The sequence below is a fragment of the Kogia breviceps genome, chromosome 18 (assembly GCF_026419965.1).
Source record: "Kogia breviceps isolate mKogBre1 chromosome 18, mKogBre1 haplotype 1, whole genome shotgun sequence".
In the NCBI taxonomy this organism is placed as follows: domain Eukaryota; kingdom Metazoa; phylum Chordata; class Mammalia; order Artiodactyla; family Physeteridae; genus Kogia; species Kogia breviceps.
Window position 1 is genome coordinate 53,576,847 of NC_081327.1, and position 16,685 is coordinate 53,593,531.

The 16,685-nt window shown below is 48.8% G+C and overlaps 1 protein-coding gene across 2 annotated transcripts in view; it reads left to right on the forward strand.

Annotated features, from left to right (window-relative positions):
- Positions 1 to 16,685, forward strand: part of CDH13 (cadherin 13) — a 1,008,956-nt gene that overhangs the window by 957,847 nt on the left and 34,424 nt on the right. The gene's annotated exons all lie outside the window — the stretch shown is intronic.

The following is a 16,685-nucleotide window of genomic DNA, read 5'->3' on the forward strand; positions in this document are numbered from 1 at the left end:
CTGCATCTGCTGATTTGGCCATCTTTTTGTGATTCAAGGGTTTAGTTTATTTTGTGTCAATTGTGACTCATGCATTTGAAGGGAAGGCGCTTTTCTTTTTCTCTTGCGTAGCAGAAGCTTTCAGAAATGTGACTATCCCCAGAGCCCCAGCTCCTCCCAGGAGTAAGAGCCCAGCATCATACGCTCAGATGCCCTGGGCTGTGGTCTGGACAGGCAGGAGTGGAAATGGTGCATAAAGAGAGGGATCAGGACACCGGGGGGTGCTGGGACCACATACCACTCACTGTCTGCCTCCCAGCCCATCCTTGACCTTGGGCTTCAAGTCCTTGGTGCCCACCCAGGAGCCTGGGGAGAAGATGCCCGCTCTTGCCTTCTGATGCCACAAGCCTGTGTGTGTGAGTGTGTGTGTGTGTGTGTGTGTGTGTGTGTTGTAAAGACACATTTAATTTGTATTCCTATGAAATGAGAAGGAAAGGTGTTGGCAAACAGTTCAGTAGCTCCTGCTGATAAGTGCACGGTAATTCTTTTTAATGAGAGAACTAGCCTTGATATGAGCCGTATTAAGCCTTCTATTGGAACGGGAATTCACAATGCTCATCTTGGTAATTTACTTGTCAGTCACCAATGTTTACCAAATGCCAGTGGATGCCTGGGGAGAAGAGAAAGCAAAGATAAATAAGACGTGTCTCCTGGACCTCAAGGAACTCTTGTCCAGTAGCAGAAAATGCACAATTATGACATGTCATTTTTATTGTATATACACTTATGATTAGATTGGGCCGTATGAAACTGCTGATATTTGATGGGTTTTGACCAATAAAGTGGCAACTTTATGATTCACCCTAATATTTATATAGTATTGTATCAGTTTGCTAGGGCTGCTTCTCTTTGCGGTGGCTTCTCGTTGTGGAGCACGGGCTCTAGGTGCGCAGGCTTCAGTAGTTGTGGCACGTGGGCTCAGTAGTTGTGGCTCACAGGCTCTAGAGCACAGGTTCAGTAGCTGTGGTGCACGGGCTTAGTTACTCTGTGGCATGTGGATCTTCCCAGACCAGGGCTCGAACCCATGTCCCCTGCGTTGGCAGGCGGATTCTTAATCACTGTGCCACCAGAAAAGTCCTATCATGACTTTTAATATCTGCATGGTGTTTCATTTTCTGGGTAACTAATCACTTTTGATAGACAGTTACCTGGTATTTCTTTAATTTTTCTATAATGAACAGTGATGGAAGAAACATTCTTGTAGCTAAATAACTCTGCCAAATATGTTTGAGTAATGCTGTGTTCTGAGGCCCTTTCTCGGATATTCACAGTGTGAATCTACATTTTCAAGGCTCTGAGAAGTCCTGCAAAGGAGGGGAAGCTTTGATTTTATTAACCCAGCAATCCCCAATTTTAGAAGTTGCTCCCTTACTATTTCTTTAGGCTAAATTATTAGCAAAGGAATTTCTAGATCAAAGAATATATAGAGTTTTAAGGGATTTTCACGTATTTCCTTCTAGGAGTGTTGTTTTAGGAACTGGCGATGTTGGAGACAACTCTTCCTTCTTGGCTAAACTGAGATATTCTTTTAATCACAATTAGATGAAAAGTTCAAGACACAAAAAGCATATGCGATGTTCTTTTTAAACAACCAAGCAATCAAGACAAATGCACAAAATTACCTGGGCTCTTTTTGAGTATTCTGGGAAGTCAGTTTAGAAGAGGTTGATTCATCCAGAAAGCATAAGTTTTTTCCTTTTCTAGAGTTCAGACAGGAAACATGTAAAATGAGTAAAAGTCTCTCATGTGGACCATCCCAGAGGGTCCTGGGAGATTTTAAATGCTGCAGTGGACCGTTGAGAAATGTCCATTGTAAATACTACTTTTGATATAAAACAAGGCTCAAAGTAAATGTTTTGGACGGGCTGACTACTTTTCTTCTATTCTGCCTCCATGCAACCATACTTGCTTATTTATTTATTCAGCAAACACTTGCTAAACTTGCACCATGAGCTGGGCCCTAACTAGGCCCTGAGGACAGCTGTGAACAAGCCTTTGTCCTCTTGTAGAACTTACATTCCACTGGAGAGGTGGGCAGTGAACAAGTAAACCAATACATAACCACATTACCAGGCTGTCTGCAGGGTACAGCACATGCCAGTGGGAAAGCAAAGAGCCTGATGGAATGGGGAGTCAATGGGAGAGGCCCCTTAGATGGGCTGGGTAGGAAGGAGGTGACATTGGAACTGAGGTCTGAAGAATGATGATGAGCCAGCCAAGCAGAGAACTGGGGACAGAATTCCTGGCAGAAACCAGCAGCGAAAGCGAAGGCTGGGAGGCTGGAGGGCTGGAGGCCTCGGGTCTGGGAGCAGGATGGGTGGATGGTGGGGAGGCGAGGCAAGAAGGAGGAAACAGCTGGCGTCCTCTGGCAGCGGGAGGCTCAGAGGCCCAGGATGCGTTGTCACCCTTGTCAAAAGCTCTGTGGCTCCGCACACCTGATCGCACCTGGGCCACTTACCCACCGCACACCGCGAGGACCAGGCACACGGCCGACCTCACACACCCTGCAAATCCTGGGACGTTGACTCCTCGGAATTCCGTAGCTTGTCCTCCCGTTTGCTTTTCACGCGCTGGCATTTTGCTCATGCGCTCACCCATCCTTGACTAAGACCTGCGACGGACCAGGCGTGTGACAAATCACTGGGCTTGGGGAGAGAGGGAGACAGCCGCTCCCCGTCATGTGCAGTCACCACCTCGTGTGCCAAGTGCAGTGTCCGGCGATGGATGCCCTCGGCGAAGGTCCGCATCAGGGCGCGGGGAGCTTCCCGCCTTGTTCACTGCAGTCTCTCCAGTCCCTAGTGGAGCTCTGGGCTCCTAACATGTCTTCCAAAAATATGCATGGAGTGAATGTAGGACATCAGTGTCCAGGGCTGGGCATGTGTGGCCCTGGGCTCCGTGGTGGGAGATGCCTGCCAGCTACTTCCCACAGGGGAGCCAGCGGAATCACCTGCTTGGGGGATAACTCAGCTAGACCATGGGCCATGCCAGGGTCAGTGGAAACGCGCTCCAGGAGAGGTCTCTCCGTGTCAAGCAAGAACCATGTGGCTCTCCCCACGGCCCAGCCTCCGTAAGAAGCAGTGTCTGCAACAGCTCACCACTTGGACTCCAGTGGAGGGAGGAGGCCTGTCCGCTAAGCCAAGCCCATGCCCATGAGAGCCTCCTCCGCGGCAGCTGGCCAGGCCAGCTGCCGCGGAGGCGTAAAGCCGGGCTCAGCCATCCGTCTGGCGTAAAGCCGGGCTCAGCCATCCGTCTGGCGTAAAGCCGGGCTCAGCCATCCGTCTGTCCCACTGCGGTCCCTGCGGCAGCCTTCTCATTGACTTCTCGAAAGCGCCGGTACCTCTGCCCAGCTTGGCCTGAGCTGAGCTCAAAGGCTCAGGGGCTGAGCAACGGCCATGGCCTGTCAGTTAATCACCCAATATAAATAAACTCTGAGAACGAATGCAGGGGGTTTGACTAGCTTTCCTGTGCTGGTCTTCTGACATCCCGGTTTGCTCTCCCAGTGAGCACGTTTCTTCAAGACAACCCACCATGGGAAACAGCACCTGGCCCAGACACCAGCACGCCATCGCCTTTAGTGGACAGAAGCTGAACTTGACCTGCAAGCTGTACAGCCCTGGGCAGAGAGGCCCCCAACCTGGGCCACACGCTGCAGGAAGCTTTATCCATCCCAAACTCTGAAATGCCGAAACTAGTTTATTTTATTTTGCTTTTCAGCCTTCTAATAAGTGTTAGTATAGTTGGGCAATTATGGACAAGGGATGGCCTCACAAGCCACAGGATGCTGAGCTACATGCCTGCAGGGTAAGGAGGAAATCCAACCTCTGTCCTGGAAATCAGAGAAAGAGAGGCTGTTTTGTCTCACATTGGTCACCCCAAATCTCCCAAAGTGAGTGTCTAGGGAGCTCCGTCCCCCTCCTCACTTGAGTGTTGGCCTTCTGGAAGACCCTTACCTTACACACTGGAAACCCTGCCTCCAATCACCATCCAAGGGTCCTAGGCCCAGGCCTACCTTCCAGCCTGGCCTGACTCTACCCCAGCAGATGGGCTTGTGGGACAGAGGCTGGCCCAGGGCCAGCAGGGCCCCCTTTGCTTCCTTGGGGGCGTGACAGTGATCCCTGGGGGCGGGGCTGCACGGCCCTAGGTGGGCATGAGGGCTGGGCTATGGGCGAACCTTGACTGCACTGCTTAGGTAATTAGACCTGAGGAATGTGGACCTTCCCTATGCCCTGGGGACGTTAAGGATGGGCCCATGAGTGGCCACTGAGAACTGGACCCCATCGCACAGCCTAAACACGGCCTGGTGGGATAGGAAAGTGAAAGTCACCTTTTAAGAAACGTGATAAGACAGCATAGTGTTAGAAACGCACAAAAAACAGAAAGGGCTTGTTTGAGGGAAAGGTGGAGGCTGGCGTCGAGAGCGGTGCCTTTAGTTTTCACTATTTATAAACGTTGAGATTTTCCAGGAAGAGATGGCCGCTTCTCTAGAGTTAGCCTTAGCTCGAGTTGTTTTCTTCCGGAGGATGTTTTTTGGCCTCAGCGGTCCTAGGTGGAGGCATGTGGGCCTGGAGTAATTTCCTAGGGCGCGTCTCAGCGTGGGGCTCAGCACCCCCAAAGTCCCGCCTCCACGGCCTTCATCCAGCTCAAGCCCTCCAGTTCGCGATCCTCCAAGAGCAGGGACCACCAGCAGCCCTTACCTAGAGAAGACGGGGAGAGAAGAGGACCACCAAAGACAAACTGATTTAAAGTGGGGACCAAAATCCAACTCAAAACCAAAAAAAAGAGCTTCCCTGGTGACGCAGTGGTTGAGAGCCTGCCTGCCGATGCAGGGGACGCGGGTTCGTGCCCCGGTCCGGGAGGATCCCACGTGCCGCGGAGCGGCTGGGCCCGTGAACCGTGGCCGCTGAGCCTGCGCGTCCGGAGCCTGTGCTCCGCAACGGGAGAGGCCACAACAGTGAGAGGCCCGCGTACCGCAAAAAAAAAAAAAAAAAAAAAAGATTTGACTGAGACCTTATTTTGGAACAATAAATGATGAAAATCAATTTGTTTCTTAGTTTGTTTTAACCCCAGCCATAAGCTGTTCTCGGAGTGAACATGGATGAACCAAGGATTGTTTCGCTTTGATATAGTTTCGCCAACAACATGCGTGAGAGCCCACGCTACACTTCACGCTCAGCTTGCCTGGCACATTTATGAAGAGTGTCCTTCCAAGCCGTGCCAGCGTTTCGTCCCCTTGCCAGAGGGCATCGCCTAATCCTGGGCAAGCCACTTGTTTTTATGATGTTAATTTAAATTTCATTGGTTCCGTGTTTTTGTAAATTTGTTTTGGTTTTACAGTTACACAAGAATTATGTCCATATGTAAGTATTTAAGTCACATCATAATAAAATTATCAGCCCACGTAAGAGCTCTATGATAATTTTTTAAAGGACCTCATGTTAAGTTTGTGAGTTACTTTGCTCTCATCAAATAACCCTACTATAATCTTTTAAATTTTTATTAAGCACCTGTCTGCTAAAAAACGTATGCTTTTTCTGTCCTCATACATTTGCCAGCAGCCATGCAAGTACGTCTCACTTAAATTTTTAGCCTCTTTACCCAGAACATGAATTTGCAAATACATGCTGCAAAACACTCTTTTTAGGCCCTAATAAACTCAATTCTCCTTTCTCTTCTTCTGTCTGGTGACTGGTTTCTCTCTGCTGCTTCCTCATTGTCTGGGGTTTACTTAGTCCAGCATTGCTTTGAGCCTCTTCCTGGAACCCCTCGTCTTCTGTGAGATGAACAGTGTGCTCTGTGCTGGTTGGCATGTATTTGGATTGTTCTAGTCTCTGAGAGGCTGACTCATAAGTCTGCTGACCAGGGTTAAGCAGGGAGGGACGTTAGAGACCATTACAGACGTGGCCAGAAGTTCATTCATGACGTGGTCAATGGAATATTCAGATGATGAGCCATCCTTGCTGGCTTGTTCTTGTTTACATTCTTGGACCCAGGAACACAGTGAAAGCCAGGTGACTCTTCATGGAATGAGCGAATAAGTGAACAAACAGGTGAATATCCTCACAGGAAGGAAAGCTTACCTTTTACCAAATTGTACCAAATTCCACGTCATCCTGTTCCCTTCCAAGTGCAGTTTCTAGTGCTTGGGAAAAGCCACCCAGCATGGATATACAGGTGTGGGAAATTTAACCCTGACCCTGACAGTGCACACAGGAGGAGCCAGGCCTGATCATTAGTAGCAAAATTAATACTAGTGATAATGATCATTAATCATGAAAAACAATTTGAAGTTGCATTTTTAGAGCATCTGTTTAATATTTTCACCAACACTGAAGATACCAACTCACGTTCTTGTCTAGAGTTGACAAATGTATTCTTGGATTTCAGAAATCTGAAGTCTCAGCCTGTTACTGAAAAGAGCCACGTATGTAGTTACTGCATCAGGGTCCCAGTTTCCCAAATTTTCTGACGTTGTTAAATTTGTGAGTTTACACATTGAATCTGTCTTGCTAGATTTCTCCGTATTTCTTTGTGATCATTTTGGCCTGAGTCAATAATGAGGGCACCCTACAAGACATTTATCATCAGGGCTGTGGGGACGTTGCTTCCTTTTTTAATAACCGCTGCATTCACATAGGTTTCGAAGGCAGGGTGGGAGACTTCGTAAATCATCTTCGGAAGTAAGTTTGCAGAACGGGGATGAAGCTCAAACTAGAAAGAGCCCGGCCCCAAAGCCATGTCACAGAAGGCCCTATCGGCGCCTTTGTAAGGACACTAGCAGCAAATTATAACAAAGGATTAATGGCCTCAAACAAGAGAGCAGGCGTGACCTTTGCTGGGAGAGGTGAGCAGCAGACCTGCCTTGCATGCAACAGGTGGTGAGCCGGTATTTGGAGATGACAAGCGTGATCCCGGCAAGTAGCTGGGGCCTGGGAAACGTCAGTTCCCCTCTGCTTGGCGGGGAAGGCTCCGTGCACACAGCACGTCGGGAGGGCAACAGTGTCTTCTGCAGGCTCAGTAGATCCACAGTAATCTTGAGCAAGGTCAGTATCCCGCTGGCTGGGACCCCGCCCCTTTCTCTCCCACTAGTGACAGCAGGTGATGACTAAGAATGACTGTTTTTTAGAACAAATGATTCTCAGACCTCAGTTACCGTTGATATCTCCACCATAACTGAGTAGTTTGTCCCAGTGGTTAAGCCTCTAATTTTTTTTTTTTTTTTTTTTTTTTTTGTGGTACGCGGGCCTCTCACTGTTGTGGCCTCTCCCGTTGCGGAGCACAGGCTCCGGATGCACAGGCTCAGCGGCCACGGCTCACGGGCCCAGCCGCTCCGCGGCATGTGGGATCTTCCCGGACCGGGGCACGAACCCGTGTCCCCTGCATCGGCAGGCGGATTCTCGACCACTGCGCCACCAGGGAAGCCCCCTAAGCCTCTAATTTGACTTAGAAGTTGTCAATATGAACCTTCCAACAAAAGAACCGTTTAAGACAATATTATTTGAGACTTTCTAGAGATGAAGATATTAAATTCACACACATGTGCTGTATTATATCAAACCTTTCTCAAGGGTGTATGAAATTTTATAAACAGAAATAGGATTTTAAAAGAGTATTATATCAGCTTAATAGTTTGGGGTTTTGTTTGTTTTTCTTTTTTAGGAAATGTTACTCTTGTATAGATTCCAATGCCATGTTCCTGAGTTAACCCCCTAAATAAAACCCACCCACAGGACACAGTCCTAGGGTTTCCTTTCCAAGTTTAATCATTGTGGGTTGAATGGTAGATCTCAAGCTTTGGTAAACCAGAACCACCTGGGGAACCTGGTAAAAGCAGAAAGGCCCCATCATACTCAGCAACCTGGTAACCCTGATACAAGCCAGATCTGGAGCGCTAATGGCATAGAAAAATTACCAACCCTCACAGTCTACTCTCAAGGCAAACAGAAGTACAGACTACGTTCAGGAGACAGAGAATCTGTACTGGAACCACAGCTCTGCCACTTAAAAGCTACTGGCCCAGTCTGAGCCTTTGTTTCCTCATCTGTAGAATGGGGTAATAGTATCTACCTTCCAGGCTGATGGGGCAGTGATACTTACGTAATAACGTACACATATCGCGTGGCACCTCCTCGGTGATCAATGAATGTGTGTATCCAGTTCTAGATACAACAGAAAGCAAATACTGAAAAATAGAAAAACATGATGTGTTATGTGAGGGAAACTGCCTTGGCCGCAGTCGTCACCAGTGTAATTAAATAACTAACGTAAATTACTAATTAACACCCTCTCTGCCTGCCAGAGTGTAAGTTCCAACAAAACAGGAAATCCACCGCTGCCCCCCCAGCACCACACTGGGCACGTGGCACTCGAGCCGCCCAGCGAATAGTTATTCAAACTGAGAGAGTGAACAGCATGGCCGCTTCAAACACATGCATGTGTTCACGTGTGTGTCTGTACCTAGTCTGCAAGCCTCTAGACCACATTTTAGTAACGCTTATTTCTGCAGGTAGGTGAGGGTGCTTTCCATTTTCTTCTTTTTGCTTATCTATGTTGCCTGAGTTTTCTGCAATAAACACAAAAGACCTAATGTGCGTGTCATTGGGTATACGCAAGAGGGTGGAAGCCAGTCCTCACGTCGCCTGCAGAACGTGTTCCCTCATGATTTCTGGCTTCCTCAAGGGTTTGGATATGTGGCCCTGAGAATTAACATGGTTTTAGGAGAACCAGGAATTACATGATTTCTAAAAAGAAGTAGAATTTCTTTTGATCCATCAGTCTCCTTGTTCTGATCATGGAACATGCAGAGAAGAGCCTGAAACTGCTGTCCCCAGAAAGGCCTGCTGGCAAGGTTGGCCCTTGGCTGATGCCTGGAAGGTTGGATTTCTGGAGGCTTCCCAGCACCCTACCTGGGAGGAGGGCTCACTGTGCCTGAATTCAGGCTTTGTGCCAAAAAATATGGTTTTGTGCTGGACACCTGCTTTCCTTCTGAGAGTCGGCCATTTTGCTCCCTGCCAGGAAGAGGGCGCCTGCATGGCCAGCCCCCAGTAAAAACCTGGGCCCTGAGTCCCTAAAGGGCTTCCCTGGTAGACAACACATCACGCGTGCTGTCTCAGCTCATTGCTGGCGAAGTCAGCTCATCCTGTGTGACTCCCCTGGGAGAGGACGCTACCTGATTTCTCTGGATTTTACGCCATGTGCCCGTGCCCCTCGCTGATCTTGTTCTGCATCCTTCCCCTGCGATAAATCTCAGCCAGGAGTGTGACCATGTCCTGAGGGCTGTCAGTCCTCCTAGTGAATTACTGAACCTGGGGCAGGGGGTCTTCAGGACCCCTGACACACAGGCTAATCTAACTAATCCCCTTGTTGACAGCATGGGTGAGGTCAGAGCCCAATGAAGGCGCATCTGAAGCAGCATGTAGGTGGGAGTTTGGCTGTCACAAGAGAGAGAGATGGTCTGGTAGCCTCTTTGAGAGGTCTGTCCATGGGGCACCTCGGGACAAAATTCCTTTAGAATTCTGGGTCACCCAGGATCTGGGTCAGTCAAAGCATGTTGAAGAAGGCTTGTTCATTCATTCATTCATCCAACAACTGAGTAGCTACTCAGTGTGTGCCAGGCACTCTTCTGGGTACCAGAGACACAGTCAAATGAGATAGATGAAAGGCGGGTGGAGAGTTAGGCAAAGCCTTGGAGACATGCTCAGGAGTTTGGATTTTGTTCTGTGCCCAGAGGGAAGTTACTGGAGGATTCTGAGCAGGAACTTACACATGTGAGATATATACTGAAAATGGTCAATTTTCAGTTGGCTGCTCTTGGAAGAATTGACTGTAGCAAGTAGAATAGAAGCAAGAATCATGTGCACCGGAGTGGTCCAAGCAAAAGATAATCCGTAATGATCTCACCTCCTACTTCCTGTGACAGAGCAGAGATAATGGACTCACACCAAACCTACCTTTGTCCACTGAAGGGTGGAAAGTGAGCTCCTTAGGTGTGGTTGGGCATTGCTTGTTGTCATGGCAGGGATCTGGGCAGCTCTTCCTGTCCACGTCTGCCGGTTGTGGCATCTCTCCGTCCCTGAGAAGTCCTTCCTGTTCGCAACACTGCTTTCTTTGGCTCTGGTTCCCCAGGAGTGGGAGAGAACGCTGTCCCCCAGATTTCTACAAACGCTGTGATGGCCTGTGCTGTGTAACTGAGCTAGGATTCTGGAATCCACTGCCCCCTCAGTCTCTTGTGTATATTTTGTCAGGAGATTTGAAATATGCCCTTTCCTTTGTACTCAGAGCCATAGCTACATGAGCTATTTCAAAACACTGTATTTCCTTCTGCTGGGAATTCTTTCTAGTTCTGTTTTTAAATAAAGCGGTTGATTTGAATCACCCAAGCAGATATTTCATCTAACATAGGGAGCCCATTGGGCTGGCGTTAAGTGAGGAGCTGAGTATACATCTACTGTCTCCTTTCTTCCCTGTGGTTTTACAGGGTTTTTTGCTTCCTTCAGTAGGAATAGAAAATCACTCTGTATTTCCCCTTTCCTTGTTTTCATTTTCCAGGCTCTCATAATCTTTCCCATCCTTACTGACTCTGCTTTGAGAATGAGCTGCGCTTAGGCTCGTATGTTGGTCTAAAAATACCAACCCTCCCTACAATCCATGCCATCACATGGGATATTTCTGATGGTTTCCCCCCCATGAGAGCTGGGCCCCTGGCTTGGAAGTCCTTTCCGGTCAATACCAGGCCCGGGCCTCTGGCCTGGGAGCTTCCTTCCCTAATCTGCCAGGGCCCTGCAGACAGTAAACCCGCTTCCCAGGAGGGAAGCAGGCCCGGACCGTGGTTAGGTGCCCCCCTCCCCGCCTCCCCGCCTCCCCGCCTCCCCACTGCCCTGATCTACTAATCAGCATGCCCTGTGGCTTTCGACGCTGACACCTGGAAGAGGTCGAGCCTTGGCAAGCACGCGAGCAGCTCCTGTGAAGCTACATACAGACTGAGATGAGCCTTGTTTTTAATTTGATTTTTCTTCCCCTGTAACAAGCAAAGTTCACATTACAGATACATTGCCTGGAAATTCCAATTTAATAAGGCATATGCATTTTTCAGGCCCAGAAGCACAGAAAATACCTTGCACGCCAGTATTTTTGCACTAAAGGTTTATTAAAAAGACACCTTTGAAAATGCAAAAACTTCCAGAGTGCCTGGCCAGTCGGTCCAAAGGGCTGATTTGACACAAGGGCTCATAGGCCAGGAGGTGGAAGGGCAGGTCGGTTGATAGGTGTTGAGCTCTTTTCCCCTCTGGGGTAAAAAGCTCCAGGGTTGGGGAGGATCACACCTACTTCCAGGGGCTTCCATGCAGCTCTTAGTTTGGAGGGCGTGGGCACGGTGAAACCCAGCACTGGGAACTTGGGAATTCTCAGTAAATGGAATGACCCCGTCCTCCTCTCTCCGTGGCTGTGATTCTGAGGAGACGCAGGGAGATGGGCATCAAGGAGATGTGCAGCACGGGCAGACCTCCCTAAGGTCTCCGACTGGAACAGGCACCAAACAAAATACATCAACTAGAAGAGGGAAACAGGGGGCCCAGCAAAAATGCAATTAAATAGGACAGCGATGGAGACCTGCTTATTTTTTAAGGAAAATAAAATACTGGAATATTATTCTGTAAGACTACTCAAGCTCATGGTTTCACTGGAAATGTGATGGGTACAGGCCTAAACCACTGGGCATTGTTCTTCAGGGACAGCTTCCAATTAACATCTGGAAGCTTCTTACTGAATATAATAACTTTTCCTTCTTCAGGAAGCAAACATGTTCATTGTTCTGCAAAACTGTGGCAGCCGTAAGACCAAAACGAATAACAAAAAAATGACGGGAGAATCAAAGAGCATTCTTTGCCAATGTCGAAAGCTAGATTAGTTCATTCCGTTTTTATTTCCTTGATTGTTCCAACTGAAAGAGAAAGGATGCGGTAACATCTACTGGGTGACCACCTGTTCGGGCACTCTGCTCAGCCCTGAGGATGCAGAATGGCCAACACCTGTTCCTGGACATAAACACACAGTATCCTGGTTAAGATCCAGAGCCTGGAATCTGGCACACCTGTGTTTAATTCCATCTCGGCTACTTCTTAGCTGTGCTGCTTTGGGCAAGTTGCTAAGCCTCTCTGAGTCTTGGTTGTCTCTTCTTTATAACAGCAATGATACCCACTTCATCAGCGTGTTGTGAACCACAGAAATAAATGTGGTCTGACTATGAATGATTAGCACAAAGCCAGACACAGTAAGCGTGCAGTGGTATATAGCCAACTTTAACCTCATCCTGACATTGAGAACTTGGTGAAGGTGGCAGCCCTGTAGGGCCCATATGATGCTCTTAAAGGCATTTTAATCTATAAGGACTTAGAGGAAGGTGTGACTAATTCTTCTAACTGGGGAACTCAAACAGGCGGACCCAGAGAAGACATTTCAGGGGGGTCTTAGAAGATAGCATTTTGCCAGGTGTATGTGTAAATTACTGTCAAAGTGAAAGGCTGGTATTTTTAAAGCAGTTCATTCTCATGAATAATACATTTCTTTTGTTTTCAAGAAATATGGAAATGATAATTGAGGCATCAAGGGAGTATGGGAAAACCTCCGTTAGCCTCATTCATTCTCTCCATCTGTTCCCCATCACTGTTTCAGCTTCTAAACCTTGTTTCCCCAGGGCTCGCAGAGTCATATATTTCCAGAACATTCTGGGGTCGGTGTGGATTACGTCAAAAGAGAGCACACGGGGCCTGACTCAGTGGCCACTGGCACACACATCAGCCACTTGGAGTCAGGCCTCACTTTGCCCTCACAGCCACCCTTGAGGTCACTGGGCTTGTCCCACCTAACAGAGGAGGAAACAGAATCACAGAGACTAGCTCGCCCCGGGTCACACAGCCAGAATCCAAGTCTTTTTCACTCCAAAGTCTATGCTTTTAACTCCCCCATGATGCTGACTACATGTGTGATTGGGCAGGGCCCTGGCACCAAGTTCAGATCCCAGCCTTGCTGCACACTAGCTGTTGACCTTGGCAAAGGCATTTATCGCCCTGAGGGGTTTTGTTGTTGTTGGTTTGGTTTGGTTTTGCACTGGAATAATATTCAATATTTATTGTTTTCCTTGGCAAAAAGTCATAGTGGTACATTCTTTAAAAGTAAAACATCCTACTTAAGTTTTTTAAAATATACAAGTCGGTTTAAAATGACGGAAGTTCAAACTAAGAAGTCTACTGCCTGTAATTTACTAATAGAAAAAAATAAGACAATTATAAGATCTATAGCATCCAGCATCCTCTCAGTTCCCTCATGTGTAAAATGGGAATAATATTATCGACCCTACAGGGTTGGTGTGAAGGCTGACAAAGTAGAAACAGGAAGCTCTTAGAACAGCACCTGGCGCCTAGTAAATGCTCAGTTGGGCGTTGCATGCTGCTGTGTTGATACTATTTTATTAAATGGATGTGTCATAGGGGAGGAGCGGCCACGCGGTCCTTATCGCGAGACCTAGCGCGAGACTCTTCGCGGGGCGGTTAGAGGTCTCACTCCGCCAACAGTCGCCGTCGCGGTGGTCTTCAGCGTCACGGCCTTGTCCCCGGGGGCGGCGGGTGAGCTAGGGGCTGTGTCCCGCAGAGCTCCAGAGCCCTCACCACGGCTGCCCACTGGCCGGGCCCAGGCCTTGAAGAACCTGCAAAGCCCTCCCGCATCCCCACCTCCGCGACCTAATGGCAACGGCGGTGTCCGTGGGTCGAGGTCCATGGAGGCCTCAGCAACGGCAGTAGACGGACACTGCCATTAAGGTACCAGCTTCAACCAGCTTCAGTCTCTCCGTTCAGTCTCTCCGTTGGTAGATCAGTTGTCTCCCCGTAGGAGGTGGCCAGAGGTCAGGGTTAAGTTGCGAGGACAGTGCACATCATTACTTCAGGTCCGCCTCTGTGTTTGGGGCTCTTCTCAAAGCAGGGCGATAGTCGCGAGCTGGGAATTCACCTGGTTGGTATTTGCTGCAACGTGTACTGCTGTTGATCCCATACAAATGGTTCTCTCCAGGTTAAATGAAAAGCCTGAGGGCCGGCGGGGTCCTGGGTGCCTGGCTCGCTCAGTGATGACGGCTGGGCGGGGTCTGGGGACCTGGCCCTGAGGGCGCTGCCAGCCGGGCCTGGGCACTGGCGGGAGGACCCAGCCTGGGTGCTGGACAAAGGCTCCTGGGCAGGGGAACTGGCCCCCGCGGGGACCCCCTCCTCTCAGCCAGGGCCTGGACCTCAGAGGGCGGAAGTTGAGCCTTGGGACCTTGCTCTTTCTTGTCAGACGGAGAGTAACATTTGATTTGGTGGAGGTTTACAGGAACACCGTGACCTGCCGGTGACCTGACCTCAGGAACGAAGGATCCGACACCAAGAAGTCTGCAACAACTAAGCACGCCCCTCCCTCACCTTTCCTGTCAAAGGGCTTCACTGAAAGCTTTTGGGGATTTTGGATTTCTTTTCAAGGCATGAGACACCCGTCTCCTTGCCTGGCCCTGCAGTAAACCTTTCTCTGCTCCAGACTCCGACGGTTTGGTATTGTTTGGCCTCACTCGGCATCGGGCACACGGACGTGCCTTCGGTAACAGATGCTGTGCCCCTGAGGCTGTCATACTGAAGACTGGATCCGATGCCTTCCAGGAAGCATTTGCAGGGTCCTCTTCCTGGTGGTGGTCTGCAGTCCCAGGTCTGGCCCGTCTGCTCTCAGTATAAAACCTGAATTTGATGGGTGTGCACAGAGATGCTTGGGTCTGTTCATGTGACTCAAGTTCCCAAGCGGCTGAAATAAATCGGAGTGCCTGTCTATGAATTAAAATGAGAATTCTGTGTCAGAGGGGTCTGTCAGTGCCTCTGAGAAGCCCAGAGACGTCCGGGGGTTGGTGCTGAGGCTGCAGCAGAGCCTGGGAGCCAGTGGAGGGTCTCCCTCGCTGGTGGTGAGGCTGGGACACGACTGCAGTGCTGCCTGTTGTGAGGCAGCTGAGTTGCAACCAGAGGCTCCTGGAGGCTCCTTGTATGCTACCCCATGTTTCTTAGTCCTCGGTCCCGTTCTCAAGGACCAGCTGACCACCCCTCCTTTCAGTGACCACAGCCTCCCTCAGGAGACAGTCACGCTGCAACCGTCCAAGATGACCTCAAGTCAGGGACGAGGAACCTTGGTTGGTCCCTGTGTCCTTGGCCACACATTTGTGGACGGCCCCTTGGTCTCACATGAATAATCAGACCCATTACACTTAGAGGAGCCCTGATTCTATCGTCAGCGCTAACTTTTTCTCAAAATTCAGGGCGTATATTCTGCTGAAAAGTGGCTTAGCATGGGGGGTCGGACCACCTGGGCCCATGTCCAGACTTTTGGGGATTTGGGATTTCTTTTCAAGGCATGAGACACCCGTCTCATGCCTTGAAAAGAAATCCTATGATCTGTGTGGTTTGTGCCTTAGTTTCCTTATCCGTAAGTGGGGATATTATATCTACTGTGTTAATTTCCTATTGCCACTGTAACAAATTACTGCAAACTTCTTGGCTAGAAATTTATTCTTCTGGAGGCCAGAAGTCCAAAATCTGTCTCACTGGGCCAAAATCAAGGTGTCAGCAGGGCCATCCTCCCTCTAAAGGCCCTAGGGGAGAACGCTTCCTTATCTCTTGCAGCTTCAAGTGGCTGCATCACTCCACTCTCTGCCTCTATGGTCACATGGCCTTCTCTTCTGTGTGTCTCAAATCTCTGTTTCCCTCCAATAAGGACACCTGTGGTTGTCATTTAACCCCTTCCTCTCCCAATAATCCAAAAAAATCTCCCCATCTCAAGATCCTTAACTTAATTAGACCTGCAAAGTTTTTACCATGTAGGGTAACATCACAGGTTCCTGAGATTAGGACGTGGACACCTTTTCCACTGTGAAGACTAGGATGGTAATCTGCCCCAAACTCTTCGTTTGGAGATTTTCCATCTTGTTGGTTAAATCCAGTTTTAAACGTTTTTGGAACCAAAGCTGTCAGTATAAGGCAGAGATGGTCAACTTCAGGCATCTGTGTAAGACTGATGAACTAACAGTTGTCATGTCTCTTCAGGGACCTGGATTCCAAACATTGGTGGGTAGGGAATGGCAAAAACACCAACAAGCATCTTTCTGGCTTAAGTACTAACGTGGCTGGAGCACTAGCAAGGTGGCACTGGGACAGTCCCACGTATACCACGCCACCCAGTTCAAAGAAATCAGGGGCGTGCTCAGTCAGTCTCCCTGATACATAAGACTTTGATTTCTTTCTTAACGTACATTTATATTGTTTGAACTTCTTACAATGAGCATGTATTAACTCTTACAACAACCTCAAAAATAAGAGGAACATTTTAAAATTCTTTGATGGTTTCCATCATCCAGAATCCAAACCCCGTACTACAGTGGTTCAGGTTCTTTATAATTCGTCTCTCCAAATTCGTTTTCTTTCAGTTTCCCCTAGAGAAGCTATTTTCCAACCATGACCATTTACCTTCTGGTCCCTAAACATTGACTCAGCAACTGTCTATTGAGTGTTGTACATGTGCTAAGTAATGTTCTAGGAGCTGGGGTCATGACAGTGAACAGATATCCTTGCTCTTGTGGAACTTACATTTTTAGTGAT